The sequence below is a fragment of the Limanda limanda genome, chromosome 9, assembly GCF_963576545.1.
Source record: "Limanda limanda chromosome 9, fLimLim1.1, whole genome shotgun sequence".
NCBI classification, from domain to species: Eukaryota; Metazoa; Chordata; class Actinopteri; order Pleuronectiformes; family Pleuronectidae; genus Limanda; species Limanda limanda.
The window spans coordinates 9,149,132-9,161,873 of NC_083644.1; the positions used below are offsets into that span (position 1 = coordinate 9,149,132).

The window sequence follows — 12,742 nt, forward strand, 5'->3', positions numbered from 1 at the left end:
AAAATTTCAGTTAAAACGGAAGGTGTTTCAGGTGAAACGGAAGGTGTTTCAGTTGAAAAGGAAGGTGTTTCAGTTGAAACGGAAGGTGTTTCAGTTGAAAAGGAAGGTGTTTCAGTTGAAACGGAAGGTGTTTCAGTTGAAACGGAAGGTGTTTCAGTTGAAAAGGAAGGTGATCAAGGATGGAATCTCAACCATGTGCTCAACAGCCCTCAAGCAATTTAGCAGAAGCAACGGCGTTACTAAACAACATATTGGCCTCAGCGGAGACAATCAGAACACTGTCTGAGGCCTCAACTGTTCGGCAGCAGCCGGTCGTTGCAGCAGCTCCAGGTGCGGATACACTGGACAGCCACCTAGCAGCTCTCTTTCCGTCCCGGCAGCGCAGCGGCGTGCCACTGTCTGCTGCAGGTCCAGTCAGGAGAAACTGTGCACCTGCACCCCGCTATCAAGCGCAGCAGCACTTCGGCACATGGACATCAAAAGGCATGAGGAGAAAAAGGTAATTATACGTAGTCGGAGTTTGAAATTATCTTTCATATTACCAGTTCACTAAAGTTGGCAAGATATTCACAGATTCAGACTTCCCGGGTCAATAAGTCATAAGCGAAACGTTGTTAAAGCCAGTGTTGGGAGTAACGCGTTACTGTAATTCCACTACTTTTAGCAGTAACGAGCATGCAACAAACTATTTTTTTATAATCAAGGACGACGGCAGAGTGGTTTTCTCAAACATATTTTTAAGGCCGCCGTCACTTGTGATCTCCAGCAGCTGATCTTCTTCTTAAACAGACATGCTGGATTCACCTGGTTTGTTGACAAATGGGTCCGACAAATAACGTGTTGGTTTGTGTTCAGCGAAAAAGTGACGTGACCGAGACAAGCGTCTTGACATGCATAAAGCATGAGTCATAACGGAGAGGATCCTTAAAGCACAAACGCTGCATAATTCCCACCGTAGTAATGTGGACAACGAGCTACAGGCGAGTTTTCATCAATATGAGTCGTCCTCTGTGATGGACACATAACATTGGTGTCTATGTACAGCTTGCTGAGAAACAAGTGCGCAGGGACCGTCTACAAAGTGCAACACCGAAAAGAGATATTACAAAAATATTCAATAACCTCACCGTAATACTGTATATTCTCACCAAAATCATGTCACAGATCCAGGGAGTCCTGCTGACTATGCTACAGTACAAAGTTTAAAAAAATGTAATTTATCATAATTTTGGGAAATACTTTTTAGGGAAATGATTCAATAATTTCACTGTACTACTGTATATTCTCACCAAAATGCTACAGTACTAAGTTTGGGGAAAAGTGATTTAGCGTAATTTTCGGAAATATTAGATATGAATATTATTCAATAACTTCGGTCTATTACTGTATATTGTCACAAAAATCATGTCACAGATCCAGGGTCTCCTGCTGGCTATGATACAGTACTAAGTTTGGGGAAAAGTGATTTCGCATAATTTTGGGAAATATTTATTATGGAAAATATTCAATAATTTCGGTCTAATACTGTAAATTCTCACCAAAATCATGTCACAGGTCCAGCGAGTCCTGCTGACTATGCAACAGTACAAATTAAAAAAAAAGTCCTGTTTGCTGTGCTACAGTACTACGTTTGGGAAAAAGTGATTTTGTTTAATTTTGGAGAATATTTCTTATGAAAACTTTTCATTAACTTCACTGTAATACTTTACATTTTCCCCAAATCACTTTTCCCCAAACTGTGTACTGTAGCACAGCCAGCAGGACTCGCTGGACCTGTGACATGATTTTGGTGAGAATATACAGTATTAAAATGAGGTTATTGAATATTTTTGTAATATCGCTTTTCGGTGTTGCACTTTGTAGACGGTCCCTGCGCACGTTTCTCAGCAGGCTGTCCATAGACACCAATGTTATGTGTTCATCACGGAGGACGACTCATATTGATGAAAACTCGCCTGTAGCCCGTTGTCCACATTACTACGGTGGGAATTATGCAGCGTTTGTGCTTTAACAACGTTTCGCTTAAGACTTATTGATCCAGGAAGTCCGAATCTGTGAATGTTTTGCCAACTTTACTGAACTCATATTACCATCGTGTGCAGTTTGCTAGCTGGCTAGTTCACCCCTACGACACTAGCCTAGCCTACTGTATGAATAAATGAACAATATTAAACTCGAAGGAGTAAATGTGGGATATCTATTATTTGTACAAGTTTGTATGTTGTTCTACGACTGTGGTCTCTGTATTTTATGTATCTATGGTAGCATGACTTAACGTGTAGTGGCTGTTTTCATGTAGTCTTAAGAGTTACATTCTTTTTTCAGAGCTCGGTCACAGCAGCATGACCATTTCAACAAGGACGTAATATTACTTCCCAATCCATCATGGGGAACAGTGTGCAAACAAGGTCCAAAATTACGGTTACACAAACATGGGCACATCCTCAGTGCCTTTGAATTCCAGAAGGCCTGGGACCACCAGACTGTTATGGAACGCATCAGAGATGGTTTTGTTGAACACATTCCAGAGGATGTCAGGTAAATACTTTTTTTTTTCTTACTTTGTAATTAATATTATAATAATCTTTATCTATAGAACACTTTAAAGAACAAACATAGGTTTACAAAGTGCAATCATGATTATTACAAACATAATACAATAGCATTTGTTATAAAATGTACATGACTCGGTCACATACCTCGTAGGAGCAAGAAACCAAGGAGACAAACACACTCACATACACTAATCCATTGTACAACAAACTACATAGCCTAAAAGCATTTTTTGTTGTTGTAATATCCCCATCTTCTTTGTAGCCTCCAGTTTCTAATGGGTTGTGGCAATAAGCTGGTGTCCCCTAAACTCCAGGAGGGCCAGGAGCTGAATGGAATGCTAATCCATAAGATTTTTAGAACTAAAGGCCTGTATGTGAGACCATCAAGGACCCTTTTAGTAAGTTTGCTTTCTTTCTTTTATTTGTTTTTAATACATTTCACTAAATAGAATTGTATCTTTGGAAAATGAAACGTAAACTGTTTATTACTAGTAGCAGTATACAATATATATTCAATTAACGCAAAGGTTTGAGAGCAATCAAACCAGAGAAAAGCGCAAACAAAGGTTTCTTGTTTGAATTGGTCAAACAATAACTTGTTTCCAATATGGTTATTAAATTTCAAAGTTGTAATTTTTGCTTTTGATATATATTTTTGGTCTTCTTTCTTCTCTTTTTAAGACTGACTCAGATGAAGAAAATGAATGTTCCCACATCACTACCAGATCAACATTAAGCAGTTGTGCAACTGCTAAGGACAAGGATGATGACTGTTTGGAAGTTGATGGTCCACAAATCCACTCTGACAGACCTAGCACCATCAGGGTTGCTACAAGTGTTAGACCAATGAGTAAGGATGACCCCTGTACTAGCAGTCAGGATGGAGAAGACAACCCTGGCACTAGCAGTGGTGATGAACATGGCTATGGCATCATACACGCCACCAGGAGTGTTGAAAGGCGTACAGCAATGCAAGAAAGTGGCACTAGTGGTCACGATGGAGGCTGCCTTGCAAGAAGTGATGGCAACCCTGGCACAAGCGGTCATGATGAAGACTACTCTTCATATTTAACACTTATGGCTGCTCATCCTGATGACTCTTCAGATGATGAGGAATTAAACCAGGCTATAATTGCCAGTATGGATAGTCAAATGTGAGTAGCACAAACACAGAATGTGTCCACTTTTGAGGATGATGTGATCAGGTAGTCGATGTGAACTATTTCATTTTAAGATTATTTTGTCATATCTGATCATTTGTTTTTGATTTTGTCTTTATAGTGTGGAAAAGGTCCCGGTTCAAGAGATACTGCTGGAACTCTCAAGCAAAATTAGCACAAAACAACAGTGCAAATTTAATATAAATCGCTCTGCTGTCTGGGAGGGAGCCGTGCGAGGATTCCAAAGGGTGTCCTATAACCCCAATATGATGATCTGTGTAAAATTCTCAGATGACATGGGGAGAAATGAGGAAGGGGTTGATTTAGGAGGGCCAAGGAGAGAATTCTTGAGGCTGCTGATGGAGACCATGGCAAGGTCACCCATGTTTGAGGGAAAAGAAAACAGCAAGAACTTGGCTCTTAACAGTGCTGGTAATGACCATTTTAAGTTATGGGGATTTTTTTACATACAACTTTTAGCTTTTGAACTGATTTACAATTTATTTAATGGCACAATGAAATCCATTATTTTATGTGGTAGTGGGTCTTTATGTATTTATCAATATTACATTTCCTTTTATCCTGTTGTTTTGAAGCTCTAAGAGAGGACCGGTACTACACAGCTGGCAGAGCCATTGCTGTAAGCTTGGTACATGGCGGTCCGCCTCCAAACTTCCTCTCACCAACAGTATTTTCTCTTCTGGTTGATGGTTCAGCAAAACCAGTGGTAGAAGACATAGCTGACATGGAACTTTTGGAAAAAGTCAAAAAGGTCAGTTGGTAGTGTAAATGTTATCTTGCATTAGAATTAGGTTACATTACAATATTCTCTTGCCGTTTTCCATTTTGAGAGGGAGTACCAATCCAGCCCAGTCTGCTCATTGCTGAATGCTCACTTCCTACAGGTTGTCGGCAAAGCGTTTTTTCCTTATTGTTTATCACATTGTAGCTATGTGGAAGAAAACAAGTTAGGGCACCCTTGGACACCCATGGTAATTATGCAGACATCCAGTGTCTGGGTTCTTACTAATAAGTAGCTTCCATAACAAACCATCCTGATGCTCCTTGTGATGCTAGGTATCTGAAAGTACAACCCTTGAGGACCTTGAGGTGACAAAGGAACCTCTACTTGACTACTTGGCCAATGCAGGATGTCTGAGGCCTATGCGATCTATAGGAGACAGGGATTTGCTGGTACATGACATTGTCATGTTCCAGGTCATCTACAGGGTTCAAGGTCCATTTCAAAGGTATTCAGAGGTGTTGGTTGTTTGTAGTCAGATTAATCAGAATAGCAATCAGAATTTTACCCATAGACCAACAAAATATATTATTTATATATAAAACTAAGTAAATTGACAATGCACAAGTGAATTAGGAACCCTAATTAAATTCTGCAAAATTCCATGTTATTTGTACAGATTCTGTGAAGGACTGAAAACTCTTGGGGTTCTGGAAAAAATCCGAAGGCATCCAGACAGTTTTCGCCCCCTGTTCTGCTATGAGCCAAGCACTCTGACTGCTGACCAGGTGGATGATGTTTTCAGAATTTGGCTGTCTCCAGAAGGGAGCAACAAGAGAGCTGCTGAGGAGATAGTTGTTACCTTCTGGAGAGACTATCTCCAGGATGCAGAGGGTAATTGACAGTTTAGTGTACAAGTAAACCTATGTGTCTATTTACATTTTAGTGTTATTGTTTTTTATTTGTGTGTTTTTTTTTACAAAGCATACTTGTATAACAGAAACATTATAGCTTAAACGTACTTACTTTCTTGGTTGTAATGTCATCAAGAAGCAACTTGAGATTGTTAAAAGATGAAAGGTGTTTTATAAATATATTGCTATAAGAGTTATTCAGTTTTTTCAAGTACAATACTCTTATTTGACAATTTATTTAATATCAACTGATATGAGTTGCTGTTTCATATATACGTTAATTGGACCAACTACCACACTGTTTTTCTGTTTTCATAGAGGAAGAAGGGCCATCCAAACTACAAAAAATATTGTCCTTTGCAACTGGAGCATCTGCGCTACCACCGATTGGCTTTTCTCCAACTCCCTCTGTCCAGTTCATTCAGCAGGAAGATGACGACTTCTCATGTACACCGTTTTCCCTCTGGCCAACACATGTGTCAACTGCATCAAGTTGCCACTACATGTGTCATATCAACAGTTTAAGGAGAAGTTTGACTTCGCATTAGGGAACTCATATGGGTTTGGCAGGGCATAAACGTATGCTCTGTCTATGAAAAAGGAAAAAAAATACAACTGTTCTTCCCCTCACACTGATAGTCATCTCCCCCTCTGTCTCTTATCCGTCCGTCTCTTATGTGTCTGTCTGTTTCTCCCTCTGTCTGTCTCAGTCTCCGCTTGTCTCTCAGTCTGTTTTTTTGGAAAAAATGCGTTGAACAAATGTTTATGTTCATTTGTTTTAATAAAACAATGTTAAAACTTTAACATAACTGTCTTGTAATTCACTGAGAAAACTGCACAAGTGAAGTAAACCAAACAATGTTTTAACAAAACCTTACATAACTCCGATGTTTTTCATAGAAGAAAATGCAGAAGAGAAGAAAACACATCTATTCCATGGTTCCCATCATTTTCAAGTGGATTCACTTGTTGAATACTGTTCATTGTGGTCTCATTAATGTTTACATCAATGTCTGGAATTCTAACATTATTATTGGTTTGAAGTTCAGGTAATGGCCCTTCTTCATCAATGCCATAGTAGTTATCGTCATCAAAAATGTCATTTATAATGGGATGGATTCCTACATTGTTTATGACCCCTGTATTCCACAGCTGAAGAGGAGTCGCCCCCCCTTGTGTGGACAGGCCGTGGTTGTTCCACTGGTTGATAAATTCTGTTACTGCCCTTTCAATTCTTGGTAAATAAACATAATGCAGACAAAATAGATGTAGTTCATTCAATGAATCCAGTATACCCTGTTCCTCCATGAAGTTAAAAATATTAATAAAGTGTCTAGATACAACTCTATTCAATTCTGCCCATAGTCTCTCAATCCTTTGGTTGTGTACCGAAACACCTGTAATAACACTACGACTGTTCAGTCCTCTTCTTTCCAACATAAAATGAGCAACACGTACATTTTCCATACCATGATCACATCTGACCCGTAAGGGCAAACCAAAGTTCTCTACTCCTCCCAAAAATAATGACAAGACACTTAAGGCTCTGTTGTTAGATAAGCACCGTAAGTATATAATGGTCCGACTGAAGCCATCAACACAGCCATGAAAGACCATCCGCCATCTAATCAGCTTGTGGTTGCCGTCAAAATGCCTGTTGGGAGATATAAAGTACATTAAATAAAAAAATATATAGGTAAAGCTTGCAAAGTATATCAAAGTGTTGATTACCTTTATTGATAATACAAAACAGTTACAAGTCAACTTACCATAATTGGTTTGGGGCCTGAACACTATAGATCCTTCGGCGTATGGCATGATGGCGTCTAAATGACCGCCCGATGGGATCCACTTGATCGAGGCTCTGTCTGACCCGCCAACGCTGAACCCTTAAGCCACGTGATCTCAGGCTTCCAAGAACGTATGCTTCACCTGCATTTGGAGTGTTCTGTAGTATATTAATCACAACGCTGTCCAGGTTTTGATTTGACAATATTGCATATCTTAATGGCTCAACTCCCAGAGTTTGTCTGTGTCTGTATAGGGTTCTTCGACTGATTCCAAAGCACGATGCAATTTTCTGCCATGTCATACCAATGGATACACAGTGAGCAATCTGTTCGGCGGCTATGCTGTATCGGGGCCGACCTGGATGGCCAGTCATGATTGTTGGGGGTGTCAAATTGTTGGTCACATCACTGGATCCCTGTCTGGCCTCATGTTCATAAAGCAAGTTGCGAAAGCATCTATACAATGATCCTAGTAGATTACTCACATCACTATCATCATGATTATATCTGGACACAGCAAGAAATGCAGATAGAGTTCGTGTATGATCATCAAGCTCTCTATAAAGCCTCTCCTGACCGAAATTGTTGGACTCCTCCCTTTGCAATGAGTCAATGCATTGCAGAGCACTAGTAAAAAAACTTACAATATCCTCTTCATTGCCTCTCACCTCAAAAAATAAAGTTTGGACGTGAAAAACAAAGAGGATCAGGTGAACATGCATTGTGGTTGAAGTACTACTTCAAATCCAGTAAAAGCACATGCACTTCCTGGTGTGAGCTTCCTGTTTCCTTCAGTTGAAAGAAAGGCCTTCCTTTTTAATTGTAATGCTTGTATTCACCACTGAACCGTTATATTCCACAATACTATGCAAGAGCATTTCAGTTGTGGATATGAGCACATCTCACTAGTATGTGTGAGAGATTTTCAGTAGTGTGTGTGAGAGCGGATAGTTTTTCAGTTGTTTGTGTGAGAGCATTTCAGTAGTGTGTGTGAGAGCGTATAGTTTTTCAGTAGTGTGTGTGAGAGCATTTCAGTAGTGTGTGTGAGAGCGGATAGTTTTTCAGTAGTGTGTGTGAGAGCATTTCAGTTGTGTGTGTGAGCGTATAGTTTTTCAGTAGTGTGTGTGAGAGCATTTCATATGCGTGTGTGAGAGCTTTTCAGTTGTGTGTGTGAGAGGGTATTCTGAATAATGTCCCTCACGGCCCCTCATAGTCCCAGGCCTTCTGGAATTCAAAGGCACTGAGGATGTGCCCATGTTTGTGTAACCGTAATTTTGGACCTTGTTTGCACACTGTTCCCCATGATGGATTGGGAAGTAATATTACGTCCTTGTTGAAATGGTCATGCTGCTGTGACCGAGCTCTGAAAAAAGAATGTAACTCTTAAGACTACATGAAAACAGCCACTACACGTTAAGTCATGCTACCATAGATACATAAAATACAGAGACCACAGTCGTAGAACAACATACAAACTTGTACAAATAATAGATATCCCACATTTACTCCTTCGAGTTTAATATTGTTCATTTATTCATACAGTAGGCTAGGCTAGTGTCGTAGGGGTGAACTAGCCAGCTAGCAAACTGCACACGATGGTAATATGAGTTCAGTAAAGTTGGCAAAACATTCACAGATTCGGACTTCCTGGATCAATAAGTCTTAAGCGAAACGTTGTTAAAGCACAAACGCTGCATAATTCCCACCGTAGTAATGTGGACAACGGGCTACAGGCGAGTTTTCATCAATATGAGTCGTCCTCCGTGATGAACACATAACATTGGTGTCTATGGACAGCCTGCTGAGAAACGTGCGCAGGGACCGTCTACAAAGTGCAACACCGAAAAGCGATATTACAAAAATATTCAATAACCTCATTTTAATACTGTATATTCTCACCAAAATCATGTCACAGGTCCAGCGAGTCCTGCTGGCTGTGCTACAGTACACAGTTTGGGGAAAAGTGATTTGGGGAAAATTTAAAGTATTACAGTGAAGTTAATGAAAAGTTTTCATAAGAAATATTCTCCAAAATTAAACAAAATCACTTTTTCCCAAACGTAGTACTGTAGCACAGCAAACAGGACTTTTTTTTAAATTTGTACTGTTGCATAGTCAGCAGGACTCGCTGGACCTGTGACATGATTTTGGTGAGAATTTACAGTATTAGACCGAAATTATTGAATATTTTCCATAATAAATATTTCCCAAAATTATGCGAAATCACTTTTCCCCAAACTTAGTACTGTATCATAGCCAGCAGGAGACCCTGGATCTGTGACATGATTTTTGTGACAATATACAGTAATAGACCGAAGTTATTGAATAATATTCATATCTAATATTTCCGAAAATTACGCTAAATCACTTTTCCCCAAACTTAGTACTGTAGCATTTTGGTGAGAATATACAGTAGTACAGTGAAATTATTGAATCATTTCCCTAAAAAGTATTTCCCAAAATTATGATAAATTACATTTTTTTAAACTTTGTACTGTAGCATAGTCAGCAGGACTCCCTGGATCTGTGACATGATTTTGGTGAGAATATACAGTATTACGGTGAGGTTATTGAATATTTTTGTAATATCTCTTTTCGGTGTTGCACTTTGTAGACGGTCCCTGCGCACTTGTTTCTCAGCAAGCTGTACATAGACACCAATGTTATGTGTCCATCACAGAGGACGACTCATATTGATGAAAACTCGCCTGTAGCTCGTTGTCCACATTACTACGGTGGGAATTATGCAGCGTTTGTGCTTTAAGGATCCTCTCCGTTATGACTCATGCTTTATGCATGTCAAGACGCTTGTCTCGGTCACGTCACTTTTTCGCTGAACACAAACCAACACGTTATTTGTCGGACCCATTTGTCAACAAACCAGGTGAATCCAGCATGTCTGTTTAAGAAGAAGATCAGCTGCTGGAGATCACAAGTGACGGCGGCCTTAAAAATATGTTTGAGAAAACCACTCTGCCGTCGTCCTTGATTATAAAAAAATAGTTTGTTGCATGCTCGTTACTGCTAAAAGTAGTGGAATTACAGTAACGCGTTACTCCCAACACTGGCTTTAACAACGTTTCGCTTATGACTTATTGACCCGGGAAGTCTGAATCTGTGAATATCTTGCCAACTTTAGTGAACTGGTAATATGAAAGATAATTTCAAACTCCGACTACGTATAATTACCTTTTTCTCCTCATGCCTTTTGATGTCCATGTGCCGAAGTGCTGCTGCGCTTGATAGCGGGGTGCAGGTGCACAGTTTCTCCTGACTGGACCTGCAGCAGACAGTGGCACGCCGCTGCGCTGCCGGGACGGAAAGAGAGCTGCTAGGTGGCTGTCCAGTGTATCCGCACCTGGAGCTGCTGCAACGACCGGCTGCTGCCGAACAGTTGAGGCCTCAGACAGTGTTCTGATTGTCTCCGCTGAGGCCAATATGTTGTTTAGTAACGCCGTTGCTTCTGCTAAATTGCTTGAGGGCTGTTGAGCACATGGTTGAGATTCCATCCTTGATCACCTTCTGTTTCAACTGAAACACCTTCCTTTTCAACTGAAACACCCTCCGTTTCAACTGAAACACCTTCCTTTTCAACTGAAACACCTTCCGTTTCAACTGAAACACCTTCCGTTTTAACTGAAATTTTCATATGTTTGTATGAGAGCTTTTCATATGTGCGTGTGAGAGCTTTTCAGTTGTGTGAGTGAGCGTATAGTTTTTCAGTAGTGTTTGTGAGAGCATTGCAGTTGTGTGTGTGAGAGCTTTTCAGTTGTGTGTGTGAGCGTATAGTTTTTCAGTAGTGTTTGTGAGAGCATTGCAGTTGTGTGTGTGAGAGCTTTTCAGTTGTGTGTGTGAGCGTATAGTTTTTCAGTAGTGTTTGTGAGAGCATTTCATATGTGTGTGTGAGAGCTTTTCAGTTGTGTGTGTGAGAGGGTATTCTGAATAATGTCCCTCACGGCCCCTCATAAAGAGTCTCGTCTCATCAGCCAGTTTCCTCTTGTAGGCTTCCAGCAGCAGCTCTGCTGCAATGGGCTCGACGGGCATCAGGTTCTCCTCATAATCTGCAGCAGAAAATAATAAACACGTTAAACACGCTAAACACAAAATCTGCTGTTACTCTTAAATATTGGGAAATAATTCTATGACGGCAACATTAAAGAATGCAACATGCAAAATAGCGACTATCATGTTAACATGTTTTAAAAACTGCTCAACACTTATTTTTATGATCTTGCTGTTATTAAGATTTATTTTTGCTGTTATTGTTATTATGTAATTGTAAGATTGTGTTACTGTTTTTTAAATATTGTATTATTTTAACATTCATCATCTTAATATGTTCTGTTTTAAGCTTCTGTTGTTTTATTTAATATTGTTAATATTAATAACTTACCTAACAAGGATTTGTGTTCTGATGTGATAGAAATCATGAAGTGAAAACAACAGTAAACTGCTAAAAATCACACAAAACACAAATCAGGAGAGTAAAATGAGAGTTGACTTAAATCGACTCACTTGCTGTTCAAATAAGAATCATGTTCTCACTCAGGTCACTGCAATGAAAAGAGTGAAGGTTGGAAAGATTAGATGATGTGAAATATCTGTAAAATGAGGTTGACAAAGAACAACATAAACATAATGTATAGAATTAGATGTGTAAAAAAAAAAAAAAGAAATTTGTCTGCTTTGACGAAGCAACGTGAGATAAATGGAGGCATTGATTGAAATGGTACATACATTCAGTAGAAATTGGCTTTGTGACGGGGTTGCTCTCATACAGACTGTTGGCAGCAGTCACCTGGAAAAATGGAGAATCTTTCCGTCACATATTGAAGCAAGTGACTGAAATGCATGTGTCATTTATTTGTATTCTTTGACACATCTTTGTACTGAGCAGTATTATCACTTCTGCACCGTGCATTAGTAGTTTACAAGATCAGGAGTTATAAATAAAGATATAAAGGAATAGTTCACTGAAAAATGAAAACTCAGTCATTATCTCCTCTCCACTCTACGGATGGAGGGGTGTGGGGTGTGGGGGGGGGGGTCCCCAAAACACTTATTGAGTTTAAGGGGTAAACTTTGTTGCAGGAGAATCAAAAACACTTAGAGACAATGGCGATTTCCTCTTCAGACGTTGTAAAACAACAGAAAAACCATTACATAGCTTGTTTTAATTGTTTTTATGGTTCACGCAGAGCACATAATGTATGCAGCTTTTAATTCTATATTTATTATTATTCAAAATATAATATTTCAGCCAGTCTGTGCTCTGAAATCGACCCTAGATTTTTAAAATTTATTGTGGAAATAATGATCGTTAATTTTGCATTGAAACTTGAACTGTAATGGTCTTTTTCTACCTAGAGAAGATAAATAGTTACTATAGTAAATTATTATAAAGATGTATTTTGACAGTGAGCAGGAAGCTATTAAATCCAAAGCTCCACAATACCCACAATGCAGTAGTGTTTGTCTTTACATTCACTCACATGTTCTTAGCACTTCAATAATTTAAGTATTAATGACGTAGGTTCATTGCTTTTTATATATGTTTTATACTTAAAATGTACTTTTTATA

At 39.3% G+C, this 12,742-nt stretch overlaps 1 pseudogene; it reads left to right on the forward strand.

Moving 5' to 3' along the window:
• Positions 1 to 179: 179 nt before the first annotated feature.
• LOC133010605 (uncharacterized) lies at positions 180 to 5,948 on the forward strand (annotated as a pseudogene).
• Positions 5,949 to 12,742: the final 6,794 nt, after the last annotated feature.